Genomic DNA, 16,719 nt, shown 5'->3' on the forward strand with positions numbered 1-16,719 from the left:
GAATGTGGCAACCGAGTTTCTTGGACTTAAGGGGGCGAGGGAAGGACCCTGCGCCAACCTTGTTGAGTGTAGCACCACCTTGGAGAGATCTATGCACTCAGCAATTGTGTTGCTGATGCGATCTAGCCCCGTGATCAGGTCAGAGGGCGTGGGTGGGCGGGTTGCAACAAGGATGTTCGGAATTCTCTTAGAGAGAGAGATGACTGACCTGCTGGGCAAGTAGCATGATGATCCTTGGGTGAAGACCTTGCTCTATCGAAGTAGATCTGATGGACGCTAAGTTTGCGACAGATGCCGAGTCGACAAAAGACGCGGTGGAGTCAAAGTCCACCGGCATGCTCCCAAAGCGAAGCTGGATCGGGTTGGCGAGGAAGTCCTTCATGCTCTCGGGGAAGACAGTGCTGGGACGGGACGCCATCGAGCCCGTCGGGGAGGATCTCAGAAACACTCCTACCTAGCATGCCAATTGTCGGATTTAGTAGCCTAGCAGTCCACCAGGGGGTTACCCAAGTGGTTGATTTGTAGGTGGAGGGGATTGCGAAACCAAGAACTCGAAGGTGATCATGAGAACACAAGGGACACAAGGGTTTTAGATAGGTTTGGGCCTCTGGAGAGTAATACCCTATGTCCTGTATGCTGGTGGCTTGTATTGCTTGAAAGTTGAGATGTGTTGGGATTCAATTCGATTGCCCTCGGGAGGCTTCCTTGGCCACCTTATATAGGCTGATGACCTAGGGTTACAAGTTAGTTTGAATCTAATCTACTTGGTTGTTATTTTGAAGGTAATCTGAGTCGGATTACAATACGTATCCCACAATATCCGGGATGATTTGAATCGCCCGGATTCCTTGACGTGTTCTTCAAGTATCTTCATGTCCTTAGCCTGCACGTTCTGGTGGATCGGGCCTACTTGTCAGGACCAGCCAGTATCCTGGTCGGTGGGGACCCATGGGGTACCCATATCCCTCACAACCCTCAAAAGATCCTACTCTCTTGGTTGGAGGTGCTGGGATCTAGATGCGGGAGATAGCAAGCGGCTAGTATTTGGATTACGAGTTGATAGACTCGAATATTGGGTGGAAGGAAAAGTGATGCTACATTGGCAACCATGATTCGGAACTACCCAAGCTGATGAGGCATTGCCCCTCATGGAACAACAGCTGCCTTGATGAACCAAAACATGGAGATTGCCTCCCAACTACCCGAGCTGATGGGTAGAATAGCGCAGTTGAAACAGGAGGGCCTTACTGGAATTGGAGTGGCGTTCAGCTTTATGAAGCAACATATCCAGCCCCTGCAGCAAAGGTGCCATTATGGCTATCAATACACCGGCCTGGACGATTCCTCCAGATTCACTTCTAAAGAAATCAACACGGATGAAGTCATGGCTAGGCTCAAGCGAATGTTCAAAAATGTGGGCAAGATTCCCACTATTGTGCAGGAATTCAGTGCCGCCAACCTGCCAAAGCCTGTAAGTACCCATGGCCATAGCCCCCGAGTACTTATTTCAAGTTGTTGGGTTTCCTAACTTGTGTTTCTTTGTAGGAAGATGTTGATTTGTATTTCTCTCCTCCTCCTCCTAGATCTGAAGAAGTCTGTGAAGTTGCTAATGATCATGAAGCTGTGATTCCTCCAGTATCGAAGAAGAAGAGAACCGTTATTGCAAAATGGGTCGTGAAGGAGTCTGTCACCATAGAAGATGTGCCTCCCATGGTAATTACTTACGTGGAAGGAAAAGACCCTGAGGATCGTGTACTCCCGATAGGCATTTCCAATATTACCACCATGTATACTCAAGATGACATTGGTGGTTTACAGGTACTCGACGAGGTGACCGAAGTGGAGAAGGCGGTTGCTGTGGCCGCTTAAAACAAGTCTCTGATCACCGAGGAGTTGATTGAAATTGAGGATGATCTAGAGCCTCAATATGCCATTCAGGTTGATCCCCAGGTGGTGAACCCCACTGGCGCAAACACAACTCAAGCAGTAGAGGCGAAGCTCAAAGCTGGCCAAGATCCCATTGTGGACGTGTAGGACATGCCGAAAGCACTATCTTCAACTGTCAAGCCACTGCCACTATTTGGTGAACCCACCCTACGGCTGAGGAGGTCTTCAAAGTAATATTTATGCTCCTTTCGAGTATTAATTGTAACTCAAAATGGACTTATTGGGTCACTAAATCTTTGTCTTATGTAGGAAATCCTCTGATATGGACCTTGGAAGGCCTGGCTCAAGGTTCGTGACCGATGGTGATGGCCTGTCAGCCTAGGACAGTGCCCTGGCCCAAGCAAGTCCACAGCCGGAGGAATGCCCTACAATGATGAGTAGTCCAGGTGCTGTTTTCTTTGTAGCAACGTTGATGCGAGAAGTTATTTCGTCTTTGACTAATGTTGTGTTGCCAACCCCTGAGCAACCGGTACCCAAGGAGATGGTGGCTGCCGTGGACATGGCAACTGCTTCTGCAACCCTCAAGCAACCAATTGTGGGTGCAGCGACGACTACCTCTGGCATCGTGGCTGCAGATATGGCCCCCGAGCTAGAGATAGAAGTCGAGGTGGCGACAGCCCTCGGGGCCATGGCCATTGATTCATCCTCCGAGCCTGGGACATTTGGTGGTCTTGCCGTGGTTCCACATGCGACTGCGGGTTCTGAAACTGGTAGCGCTAGGAAGATAACTCTGGAGGATATCCAATTGATCAATGATCTGCTGCTGAACCCAGAGATGATAGCTTCTATCATTGAGATGCACCATTGTCTTGGCAATTATGCAGACGTGTGTTGAAATTGTTTTGCTCTGTTGGCATAATGACTGGTACCCATGTATTAACACGAGTACTAATTTTTGAATTCTAGGACTTGATCAATCTCTCCCGTCATAAGTCGGAGATGCTTGAGGGGTATGGTGATACCGTACTTCTTGCTGAAGCACTGAGAAAGAGCTTGCCAAAGAAAAACTGTACATCTCCCGCTTGATGATGAACACGATAGCTCGACGGTGGCCTTCCAAAACTGGATTCAATACCTGGAGGATGAGAAGGATCGCCTTGTTACTCGCAATAAGTCTCTCAAAAAAAAATTGAAGGTAGGCTCTTCTCTGATGTTCGTCGACTACTGATCATATGTCAATTCTTATTAACCCCATGCTGATGTTGCATAGAATATAAGAATTTGGAACCAGAGCTTCAAGTGTGAATCACCGACTGGAAAAATGTCTTCTATCAGGTGACAGATCAACACGACAAGCTGATGCTTCATGTTGAGAAGTTGGAGCATGATCTGGAGAAAGAGATGCAGATGCGCGAGGATGGAGAGGTTGATCTGGTCAATGTCATGAAGACCATCCGAGAGCGCGAAGATGAGCTAGAAGCTGCCAAACTCACTCTGAAGGAGATATTTGAAGCGGCCGAGCCAATAGCGGACATGGTAGAGCCTTCAGTTGAAGGTGTAGAGCCCCATCTGAAGTACTCATGGACGTGCCAGGGAAATTCACCAGCTACATTCAGAAGATGGCGAAGTCTGTCTCCAAACAATTGTTGGGCTTCGTTAAGTCTTTCTATCCTCAAGCCGATCTAGCTCCTATTGCGGAAGGTATAGCGAAGGACTACTCTGATGAGCTCTTCAAGCAGTACATGCAGGAGATGGACCCCATTGCAGAAGTAGCCAATCATTTGGTCCTGAGTAGTTCTGTATTAAAGTAAACATTAGTTCTATATTGTAACATGATATGAATGCTTTGTAATGTAAATATCTCTAAGTCTTGTTGCAATATTTTTTGCTTTCGACTTGTTGTTTTAGTGCATCTTACAATCTTCCCTGATATTTGCTCGTACGGTAGATGTGAGTGTCTGTGCACAAGGCTTCTTTGATGAGCCTCATCACGCACTAGTTGTGAGTACTCTTGTTATGTGTTCATTTGGTGCGGTGCACGAGTACTCAAGCTGCATGTGCTGTAGACTTCTTTAATAGAGGTCTCTTTAGGATTTCGACAACTAGAGTCTATCTTTATAACCTATCTGAATTGTATTGATGTTACGCTCTGGAAAGCCTGGAACTACAAACTTGTTATTACAGGCCGTGACTAGACAGATTTGTCTGGTGAATAGTCTCTCAGGTAGTTAGTTAACTCTTGAGGTACTGATGGCTTCTTTTTTCCAAGTCGCCGAGGGACAGATGTGTCCAATGAGTTAAATAACTCATGAAGTTTACTGTAGACTTTCTTTGCAAGCCGCGATTGGACAATTTTGTCCAATGAGTTGAATGACTCATAGACTTGTTATTACAAGCCGTATTTGGGCGGTTTTGCCTAGGGAGATGAATAGCTCATTAGAATTTTGTAGACTTGTTATTAGAAGCCGCGACTTGGGAGATTTTGCTCAGGGAGCTGAATATCTCATTTAGGATTACTGCGAACATACTTGAGCTGTCATGCGGCTAGAAGGTACTCTAGCCTCAATTGACATTTTTTCTGAGAAGTATGTCTTCAAACCTTTATATGGAAGTGCGATGAGAATCGCACTCCATATGGAGTAGCCCCCGAGCCTTAGGTTGAATCGAAGAATTAGGCTAAGGGTCAATCTGCATTTGTTCCATCTTCATCTTCATCTTTGAAGAAAAAGAAATTTTTATCCAATGGGCATGGTATACGCAGCCCCCAAGCTGTTACCCAACTAGTTTCGGGAGGTATAAGGGTCTTTCAATTTGTTACCATGACCTTTTAGCTTCTGCCGGTTTGGAAAAAATATGTCTTGCGTGCATAAGGTCATAATTGCCGCTAATTGCGTGCACGATGGTGTATGTAGGCATGCGATTTAGACAGGTTCGGACCGCTAGATCGTGTAATACCCTACGTCCCGTATGTTGTTTTGCTTGTATTGGTTGAACTTGTCTGGAGAGGGTCCCTGCCCACCCTTATATACCAGGGAGTAAGGTTACAGGGTAGTTGTTTTACAAGAGTACTAGTCAGATATGACTATATAGTTCTACTCTAACTCAGAAGAGTAGTTTCCTTATCTTCGACTAGTCTCCTGGCAGTCCATGTAGACTACGCCACCCTATATCGTAGTCTCCATTGTCTGGTATGTCTCAGTGTACTTCTCCTCATATGGATCTGTACAAACCTTTTGGTGGGCCCATGGATGTATGCTGGACAGGTGGGCCTTCTTTTATAGGTGAGGGAGGTGACCAAAGAAGGTGCCACATCGTCGGAGCTACCTTAGTGGCCAACGAAGGGAGGAGGGAAGGGGACATACGGCAACCGGCGAGGAATAGTGCAACAGCATTAATGGCGGCCGGGAACAGTGGCGGTCAGGAATAGTGGCAGTGGCAGGGTGAGATGGCAAGAGGGGATAAGGATAAGGGAGAGGGGAGGAGCTTACTAGGGGGTGAAACGAGCAAGGGGTAGGATGTCCCGATGTGGCAGAGTGGGGTGACGGCATGCGGTGGTGGAGGCGGTGGCGCTAGGTGCTGGCAGCAGTGCATTTGAGTGAGCATGCTATGGATGGGTAGCTTGGAGGCAAGGTGAGTGAGAGGGGCTGCGATCCGGTGGGGCACTGCGCGGTGGAGGGTGGCCGGAGCAGCGGCGACGCACGGTGGCGGGGAGGGAAGCCGACGACGGTGCTGGCATCAGCGGGGCAGTGCTGACGCCAAGAAGGGGGAGCAGGCCTGGCCCAACTTCGGCCTGATGAGCCATTGCACGGGTGGGAGATGGGTCAGTGGTGGTGGTGTCAGGCTAGGAGAGGGGAGTTGGGCTGAGGTGAGTGTCGGTGTTTTATACCGGTTGTCTACCAAGGGGTACCCGAGGTAGCAGAATGTGTAGCGGGGGATCGCCGGACCTAGAACTTGAAGGTAAAAGCGAGGATATGAGACATGGATTTAGACAGGTTCGAGCTGCTAGAGTAGCATAATACCCTACGTCCTATTTAGGGGTGTTTGTATATTGCGCCCTACGCTTGGGTGTTGGGGTGTGACCTGCTGAGCTAGGTACCCCTGCCATCCTTTATATACTCCAGGGGGCAGAGTACTTGTCGGATTATAAGGAGGACTCCTAGTAGGATTACACGGGATGAGTCCTAGTAGGATTATAGGGGAATCCTAGTAGGAATCCGACTTCTTCCTTCCATGTGGGTAATGGGGATGTATCCCCGACAAGCCCCCGAGCGCTTCATAGTCGAATGCAGCAGTCTTCGAGTACTTTTAAGATATTCGCCGAGTAGTCTTGGCGTTCCTCGAGTACTTTATCTGGCGGAATCTTCAAAGCTTCTCAAAGCTGCCATGAGGCTATGGTGTGCTCAAAGTCTTGATCATCTTGATATTGTAGTCTTCATGTATGGAGGGCGGCGAAAGTTGCACTCCATATGGAGTAGCCCCAGAGCCTTAGGTTGAATCGCAGAAACAGGCTGAGGGTCAAAATCTTGAATCTTCTTCTTCCAGCTTGAAAAATTATTGGGTGTAGCTTATCAGCCCCCGAGCCTTGAATTGATTGAATAATCAACTCAAGGATCTTAAATCTTCACTCCAGTCTTCATCCGAGTAGTCTTGTGGCGTCTAGCCCCTGAGCTTATGCGCCAGGTGAACCGTAGGAGCCATGTCGAGTAGCTTTGCAGTGTTCAGCCCCCAAGCTTGGGAGCTAGCTGAGCCACTGGAGATATTCTGAGTAGTGGTTGGTGCTTAGCCCCCGAGTTCGGGAACTAGTCTATGCCTCTGGAGGCACGCTTGGTGTCGCAACGAGTGTCGTCGCCAAAGCTTGACCTAAAAGAAAAGATGCGTACATTATGTATCATATTTGTAGGATATTGAAACTGCTAAAATTTATTCAGTCATCAATATAAACATTGTGTCATGCTCTTGTTGCAGTCATACACTTCCTGAGTAGTTAGTGTTGGGATACGAGGTAGGCTACGCTAGTGCAAAATAAAATTTTTCTACCGCGTAAACCAGGAAAACTGTCGTATATGGATCACGAGATTACCACTCGACGCACTGGTGCGGAAGATGTAGAATCGTGTCGGGGCAGCGAAGTCGATCAGCGTAGTCAAACATGTAGTCGATCACGTCGATGTCGAGCAGCTCCTCAGCAGCTCGTCCACATGCAGCAAGATCGTCCTCATGACGCGGCTCGTCGTCAGCTCGATGCGGCTCGTCGTCGGCTCGTCGTGGCTCGTCGGCGGCTCATCGTGGCTCATCCAAGTGCTGCAGGTGCAACACCTCCAAGGTATCCACATGTTCAGGGAGGAAGCGTTGCAAGCCGGACTACTAGGTCCGCGAGTTACAACAGGGCAAGGGCGTGCGAGGCGCGGCAAATGTGTTTTCGGCCAAAGGGATGAAACCCTAGGGTGCCCCACCCCTCTATTTATAGAGGTTCCTGATGGGCCTCTAGGTCTGAGGCCCATTAGTACTTCTAAACCTGATCCAACTCGGATCACATCCGAATTGGGCTTCCAGCCCCTTAAGTGTGTGACCCTATGGGTTCGGATACGTATAGACATGGCCCGAGTACTCCTACCCAGCCCAATAGTCGGTAGCAGCCTCTAGCAAGACGTGCCAACTCCTATACGCACACGAAGATCATATCAGACGAACCGTCACGACATCATGTACATGTTATTCCTTTTGCCTCATGATATTTGGTCTAGCTTCGACCCGACCGCTCTTTCTTGATCCTGTGATTCGGAATCCCTTTGTAGGTTAACTCTTAACCGTACGTAGCATGGCCATGCATTTCCGGATCCGATCACTTGGTCTGATTTCGAAATTGCCCAAAGATATCACTCTCAATCAGAGAGGGGCAAATCCCATCTTGATTGACCATGCCTCACAGCATGCTTCTTGACAAACCCAAAAGCTACCTTTTTAACTACTCTATTACGGTGTAGCGTTTGATAGCCCCTAAGTAAATCGATCCACATCTTGAGTACATGCGACAATCTCAGGTCTAAGGATAGAGTGTACTTGTTGTGTAAAGAGAGAACTAATTCTCGTGTTAGGTCAGTCCTAGCACATGTCTCTACATATGCCTACATTATTAGTTTGACATCTCCATGTTCATGACTTGTGAAACATAGTCATCAACTAATACATGTACTAGTCTAATATTCATGTGTGTCCACACATGAACTCTGACTAGGGACAACTTTTAGAATAACCATACAAGTAAAGAGTTCCACATACCATTCACATAATTGCAGATCAACTCAAGTAGCCTTTAATGGATATTCAATGAACACAATATACAAATCATGGATACAATAAGATATCATCATCTCTGTGATTGCCTCTAGGGCATACCTCCAACAGTCTCCCACTTGCACTAGAGTCAATCTAGAATATATCTAATACCCATAGCTCTTATGTGTGCGTCATGCTTAGACAGCGGGAGAGGCTTTGTCAACGGATCAGAAATATTCAAATCCGTCTGTATTTTGCATATCTTGATCTCACCCCGATTAATGAAGTCTCGAATGAGATGAAATCACTACATAACGTGTTTGTTCTTCTGGTGGTTCCTTGGCTCCTTTGCTTGTGCAGTTGTCCCATTGTTATCACAGTAGATATTCAATGGGTTGCACTGTGGAAATAGGCCCCCTTTGAATAGGACCATATAACCCTTCGCATACTCGTGATGCGGAATCATGCGCATTTATCATAAACGTGGGTGAACAACCGCGATGATAAGCTCATTGGAATTGAACCATACCACCCTTCGCATGAATTAACATACGGAACCTGCGCACGTATAATAGACGTGGGCGAAAACAACCGCGATGATAGGTTCTTTGGAATATAACTCCCTATCAACCCTCGCATACTCGGGATGCAGAACTCGGCGCACGTATGATACACGTGGTGAAGTGCTGGAAGTTAGCCAAATAACCAATAGCTAATAGCCACCTTAAATAACCCAAAATTCCCCTAGGGCCTCTCGCACTAAGGTCATCCTTAACGATCGTACGGATTTTTCAACACATTTCTTGCAAATTTTATTTAGAAAGAGGTGTTTAGGATCTATTATTTTCTCCGTCCAGCTAACCTAGCTCTGGTACTAGCTGTGGTGGAATCGCCCTAATTAACTCAGCTAAAGCACAATTAAGTCGCCTGACACGCGATCTTATGCTTTAATCAAGTTAACTCGGCAGTCCGTCAGATTTCATCCGATAAACCACTACACAGGACCGAGAAGCAGAGCTCACACGAAGGTGAGTGGTTTCAGAGAACACAACAAATCATCCAAAATTAGACAAGTGCATTAATTTCTTACAATCTCCGGTTCGAAATTCAAACAAAGTTGCAGAGTTCTTATGCAGCGGAAAAGATAAACCAACGGAAGCTAGCGCTGGGGGTCGGATGTCACGATGAGGCCGATCATGACATCACGGGTCCCTGTCCTCGCCGTTCGAGGAGGGATCCCACTCGACCGTCCACCCAGGAGGAAGCTGGGGAGGCCAAGTGCCACAAGCGGCAAACTCAGGGGCTTCAACGTCACCTGAAAAGAAATTGCCACAACAAGGCTGAGCGTCTACGCTCAACAAGACTTAACCGACCGGTGGGAATTACTCCACCAACTTCTAGACATGCAAGGCTCTTTGGCTGAGGGGTTTGTTTTGCCAAAAGCGACTATGGTAGGTGTAGCGACCGACCCCTAACCTTTCCCAGTTAGGTTTGATCTCAGCCCTTAACCTCAGTCAGTTGTTCTGTTGACCGCACCTAAGCGCTCAGTCTTCCGCCAGTCCCGACCCCTGAGATCCGACCCCTACCGCTTCGTTCCTTTCCCGACCCTGGCGAGTTCAGCCCTCCGTCGGATCCTGCTGACCTTCCTCACCCGTCCGATCTTTTCCCCCGGTGGACCCGTGAGATCCTTTTCCAGATCCCCCGCGTCAGCCGCACTCGAGTTGCATGGCCGCCTCAGAGTTTTTCTGCCGCGTGGCTCGTCTTCTCCGACGCCATCGCCCAGTTTTGTCTCTGGCGAGGAACAGAGTTGGGTCCCGCGCCCTTTTCCCCAATGGCAGCGGAAGCCCTCTGCACCCCTTTCTGCAGACCCTCGTCTCCCGCGCCCATCATCGCGATACCAGATCCCGGCCCCGGAGACCGATGTCGCCCGTCTTTTCCGTCCCTTCCAGCAACAGTTGCGCCGCCCGGTCGTCGCTACACGACGATTCCCCCACCGCCAACCCCGACCGCGGCCACGACAGTCCCTTTCCCCGCTCTGTCAGAAGCCGCCCGACAATCTGTTGTTCCGCGCTCTCCCCCGCACCGCGTCCGCTTGTCTTCCCACCTGTGCGACCTCGATCCTAGCGCCGTTTAACCGGTCGCTTCTATCACCTCTCCCGCACGACGACGCCCGCTCTCCGCCAAAAACCAACCACCGGTCTACCCGCGCCTACGCCGCCCTAACGGAGTAGCGCAATGATCGCTGGCGTCACCCCCGGAGTTCTGCAGCACCGCCCGGTTTGCTCAATCACCGCCACGGCAGAGCACTCCATTGCTTCTCCCCGGCCTTCGCGCCACTCCCCTTCTCTCTCTCCGCGACGTTTCCGTTCCTCTGCTCCAGCAGCTATAAAAGGAATGCCCCGTCGCCGGAGTTCCCTCCGTCTTTGTTGCCCTTAGCCTCCTCTAGTTCCCTGCTCAAGCTTCTAGCGCCACCCATCCAGTTCTTGAAAAGTTCTTCTCCCAGTTCCATCTCAGTTCCCTAAGTCACCCCGCAGCTTGCTCCCTTGTGCTGCGTAGAGCTCTCTTGTGATCCGCAAGAAGCGCCACCGCCGGAGCATCGCCGGTCTTAGTCCCTGCTCGAAGCTTTAGTTCCCCGCCCAAGTCTGACTCTTCCCGACCCCAAGCTTCCTGAAGGTGAGTGCCGACCCTAAGTCCGCCTCGCCCGACCCCTCCTATCTGCCTGACCCCAGTTCCGTCTCGTCCGACCCTGTCTGTTCGCCGACCCTTGTCCGCCTCGCCCGAGGGTTTGGCTGTGATCTTTTTCTTCAACTCGAGGGTGTATGTGTAGAACGTGGGAACCCTTCAGCGCCTACGTCTGAGGATCCCAGTTATCACATCCTCTAGTTCAAGGATCAGACCACTAGTTCCCTTCCTACCCTTACCTGTTGATCATCATCAGCTCTCTCAAACAGCCTCAACCTCCTGCTCTTGTCGCAAGTTTCTGGGCTCAGGAGAGCCAGTGTTGCTGTCAAATCAAACGTTTAAGCTAACCCTTGCATTGCATTCGTGTAGAGCTGCATCTCGCTGACGGCTTCTACGAGCTGCACCCGGCGCCCGAAGAAGAAGCTGTGGCTGAGATCCTGCCCGCGGAAGTCGAAGCCGCCCCCGAAGTTGAGCAGTTCCAGCCCTCCTTGTTTGCAGGCAAGCCCCGGTTGCATGAAAATCCTACGTGTTTTTTGCCAAACTTGCACATGCCTTCCAATAGCATGTTTGTGCATTTACGTTTAGGAGTTGTGTGAAACCCTAGATACATGACTTAGTGACCCTTGATATGAGCACTAGCTGTTGGACCGAGTAGCTGCATTGCTTAAATAGGAGACGGTAAAAGCCGAGTGATCTCCTATCACTCGCGAGTTGTAGGAGTTGCATGTTTACTCTCTGCTACAACTATAAGGACGGTGGACGGGGCAGGGTTGGGTAATACTCTGGTGGTCGGATGGTTGCCCCGTCTGTCTATGAAAACTTGCTAAGGCCCGACAGTGGTGGTGTTCGTGATCAAGTGTTTGAAAGTACTAGCCTCATACTTAGTATGGGATGAGGAAGCCTAGTACCTGATTGAACCTAGACGTGAGCGGTCGCCCCATTGTTCTTGGAACGGAGTTTCCCCTGCTGGTTGTCGCACGTGGTGGCAAAGCGTGGTCACAGAACGGCAGAGACCGGGTCTGTGGAACCTTGCACCAAAGGAAATGGGCTCGACATGGGTTAGGGGATTGATGGGGAAGGCCGACACAGGAAGCGACCTCCGGGTGCGCGGATGTCGTGGGGCTAGGTTCACCATGCATGGTTAAAGAATTCGAATCGATTCATTTGCCTCTCACAGTTTGAGATTTCTTGATCGCTACGTCACCCTGAGTAAATGAGGAATCTGATGATGGCAATGTTGTTGTTTTTATCTACACATCTTATTTGGCTCGATGTTTGCTTAGAGTAGGTTGCACAACCTAGACTGGTAAGTAATTCTAGAACCAGAACTAAAACTTGAAATTAGGTTACTTAGTGCTTTTGGCAAAACAAACCCCTCAGCCAAGAAGCCTTGCATGTCTAGTTGGAAGAGTAGTTGGCTCCTCCCCGGTTAAGTCTTGTTGAGCTTAGTAGCTCAGCCTTGTTGTGGCTCCTGTTTTTCAGGTGAAGTTGCAGTTCCCGACCCCTCCCTTGTTGGCGCTTGGCCGCCCCAGCTCCCGCCAGGCTGGACGGTCGAGTGGGACCCCTCCTCGGACGGCGAGGAGAGGACTCAGTGATGTTCTGGTTGGCCTCGCCCGGACGTCCGACCCCGACGAAGTCTTCCGCTAGCTTTCTCTGTTGATCTTCGTTTGTAAACCCTAATGTTGGATTTTATGGTGGAACCAAAATTGGTAAAACTTGTTTAAAATCCGTGGACTCGTTGTATTCTCTGTAACCGCTCGCCTTGTGTGGGTTGCTGAACTCGATCCTGTTTAAGTGGTTAAATCGGATGAAGTCCGACGGCGCTTCGTGTTGGCTTAAGTTAACCAGGGGTGTCGCATGTTAGGCGGCTAAACTCTGATTAATCAAGCTAATCCGAGGTGGTTCCACCACAGTAGGTCCTTACTTTCAATACTTTAGCCACAAGTTCTACTATTTTTACCATTCTAAATTAGCAGCTATACTAAACAAGCAAAAGTTTCCAAGCAATTTATGACAAGGACTCATTAACATCACCTTCAAGTTCCATTCTTACTCAGTGTAGCATAGCGATCAAGCAGTCCCAAATTGTGAGAGGCAGATGAATCGATTCAAATTTCTTAACCATGCATGGCAAACCTAATCTCATGACATCCGCGCACCACGAAGGTCGCTTCCTTTGTCAACCGTTCCCATCAATCCCGTGATCCGTGTTGGGCCCACTTACCTTGGTACAAGGCTCCACAGACCCAGTCTCTGCTGTTCTGTGACCGCACTTGTCACCACATGATGCACCAGGAGAAAACTCAGTTTCCAGAGACAGTGGAACGAACCGCTCACGTCCTGGTTCAATCAGGTACTAGGCTTCCCCATCCCATACTAGGTATGAGATTAGTACTTTCAAACACTTGATCACGAACACCATCACCTTTCGACCTTAAATGCATTTCAAGTAGACGGACGGGGCCATCCACCGACCACCAAAAAAGTTCACAGAGCCCAGCCCCGTCCATCGTCCTTATAGTTGTAACAAAAAGGAGAACAAGCAACTCCTATAACTTGCGAGTGACAGGAAATAACTCGACTTTTACTGAGTCCTGTTTAAGCATTGCAACTACTCGGCCTATCATACTAGTGTTCAGATCAAGGGAACTAAGTCATGCATCTATGGTTTCAAACAACTCCTATAACGTAAATGCACAGACATACAACAGAAGGCATGCACAAGTTTAGAAAGACTGGGTGATGCTCCGGAGCTTGCCTTCGAGTGGGGCGGAAGCAAACTGATCCTCGGCATGCTCAGCTTCAGCTCCTACAGACGACGGCTCAGCTACGACTTCGTCTTCGGGCACCGAGTGAAGCTCGTACACGCCGTCTGCAAGGTTCAGCTCTACACGAAATGAAATGCAGGGTGAGACACTTAGACAGTGATTTAACAACATTGCAGGATTTAACCAAAAATGGTAGCAAAACTACAGGAAAAGGGTGCGAAACCCACTTTACTGGATTCTACTCAGAACGAGGATTCGAACCCAAGTGATTTCACATTTTTCTAATTTTTCCTCGATTTAAGATGAATTTCCCACACTTCTGCCGATTTAGAACAAGTTAAAAGAGTCGGATCGGGGAAAACTTACGATCTAACCCTTAGACCTAAGGAATAACTGCACCGGGGTCCTCAGATTTAACACAGAGAAGTCCTCGGCAGATTTAACACAGAGAAATCCTCGGAATTTTACACTGATACCCTTGGTCAAAGGAAAAAAAGACACAACCGAGCCCTTGGGCGAAGCGGACAAGGGTCGGGCAAAACAGACAGGGGTCGGGCGAAACGGACAGGGGTCGGGCGAGGCGGACAGGGGTTGGGAGCTTACCTCCGGTCCTACGGCGAGGTCTTGGGGGCGGGAAGAAGCAAGCTGAGGCAGAGTGAGGAACGATGGTGTTTTCGGCGGTGGTGGTGCTTCTTGTGGACAACAAGCAAGCTCTGGCGCTGCGCAAAGGAAAGTGAAACGGCTAGCGGGGTTGGCAACGCAGGGTGCTGAGAGGAAGGGGGAGAGCTCCATAGAGAGCTCAGGTGGCGGTGCGTGAGCACAAAGCGAAGGAGTGTGCGGCGGTGAGTGCGATGGAGAAGAACAAGCAAGCAGTGCAGCAGGGGCGGTGGTGGCGAAGGGAACTCCAGTAAGAGGCTTTGGTACCCTTTTTATAGCTACGTGGAAGTGATCGAGCTCAAGCGGCGTGAGGATAAGATCGAGCGGCGATTGGTCGGCGTCTCCATTGGCTGGAGAAGAGGAGCTTCGGGGACAGGATCCTCCAGCATTGGGCAAGGAAGATAGCATAAGGCAAGCACGGTTTTGCTGCGCAGAAGGATTGGTGAGGTCGAGCGCGTGCCTTGTCGCGTCAAGCGTCGGATTGGGTGCGGCAGCTCGGTCGGTATGCGGCAGGAGGGACGGAGGTGCACTACAGGCGAGGGCGCTGCAAGCGAGGTGACAGGGCGAGCAGTGTGGTGCGAGCATGCGCAGAACTAGTGGCTCTGCCGGGGTACGCTACTGGCAAGGCGGGAGAAGGAGTTGTCACTACCTGCGCGGTGGTTGGCGAAGACGGTAGCATCGCGGGGCACGCGCGCGCAGGCAGCACGACTGAGGTGTGACGGGAGGGTCGGAAGGCGTTGGGCCGCGCGGCCGGGGACCCAGGTGAGATAGATGCGCGTGGGATGTGAGGCGGTACCGGTGCGGCAGCGGCCGGTCTCCGATTGCAGAGTGGCCGGGGACGGCGGAGGCGCGGGCAGTGCGCCTGGCGCGGCCAGCGAGGCCTCGGGCGAGACGAGACGGGGCGGAAAGGTCTGCAGGGCGCTTCTGCCCGAGACTGGGAAAAGGCACGCTGATCTATCTTGTCGGGGCTGGCGACTGGGTGAGGTGATGCTCGCCGGTGAAGTCATGGCACGTGGCGGCGGTGCTCTGAGCGCGGCGCACGCACGCTCTGGCTCTGTCTGGCCGACAGATCCGCAAGATCCTTTGCCGGCCCATCTTCCAGCCTCTTGATCTCCCAATTTTCAAACTGCACCATGTTGACTCCCTTTACAAGAGTTGTAGTACATAGACCAAGGTCCAACTCTTGTAATTCGAATGAGTTCAAAAACGCAGTGGATTTGGAGATTCAAAGCTCCAAAGTTTGGGGGAACACCGGTTCCATGACTTAGAGAAAAACGGCGGGTTTTGCTGGTTTTCAGGGGTCGGGACTAATTTGAGCTACATATTTGGGAATGTTCGGAGGCGAATTGGACCAAGGTCTAATTAACAAAGTTGTGGTAGGAACTTCGTTCTCCAACTTCTATAAAGGAATTTTTTGATGTTCACCTCAACTTTCCAAAGATAAACCTTCCCTAAGGCGCTAGGTCGGGCTGATTTTCCAGACTTAGCCAGAATGGCTAGAGAAGGCTGAGTCAACCAGATTAGGGGACTTGTCTTAAGATTAAAACTTGGCTGATTTAATCTAGGTCGTTACAGCCTACCCCCCTTAAAAGAATCTCGTCCATAGATTCAGGTGTAAGAACAACTAGTGGGTTTGTGGGTCTTACCTCCTTGGCTGAAAAGAAAACCTCTGAAATGCTTATTCAGATATTCCTCGTTTTTCCATGTTGCTTCATCTTCCATGTGGTTACTCCACTGAATTTTATACATCTTCACAACTTGTTGTTGGGTGTACCTTTTCTTACGATCGAGGACTTTGGCAGGGTATTCTGCATAGGATAAGTCAGGTTCAAAGTCAAGTTGTTCCTGCTCCAAGACTTCGGTCGGGACTCGGACACATTTCTTCAATTGAGAGATATGGAAGATGTCGTGAAGGGCTGAGAACTGTTCAGGTAGTCGGATCCGATAAGCAACGGGTCCGCATATTTCCACAATCTCATAAGGGCCAATGTAACGAGGAGCCAATTTCCCTTTTACTTCAAACCGTTGCACTCCTTTGGTATACATGATCACCAATGTCAAACTGCAGGGGTCTCCTCCTTTTGTCGGAGTAGCTCTTCTGTTGAGATTGGGCTGCCTTGAGATTGGCTTGAATCACCTTAACTTGCTCTTCGGCTTCTACTACTAGGTCAGGACCATAAGTTTGCCTTTCCCCAACTTGTGACCAATTTAAGGGCGTCCGACACCTCCAACCATACAAGGCTTCAAATGGTGCCATCTTCAAGCTAGCCTGGTAGCTGTTGTTGTAAGAGAACTCTGCCAACGACAAGCATTTATCCCAATTCTTGTCATAATGGATGACACAAGCTCGTAGCATATCTTCTAGGATTTGATTTACTCTCTCCGTCTGGCCATCTATGTGGGGTGATATGTTGAGCTACGGATTAGCCTGGTGCCAAGCAAAGTTTGT

Source organism: Setaria viridis, chromosome 4, assembly GCF_005286985.2.
Source record: "Setaria viridis chromosome 4, Setaria_viridis_v4.0, whole genome shotgun sequence".
Lineage (NCBI taxonomy): Eukaryota > Viridiplantae > Streptophyta > Magnoliopsida > Poales > Poaceae > Setaria > Setaria viridis.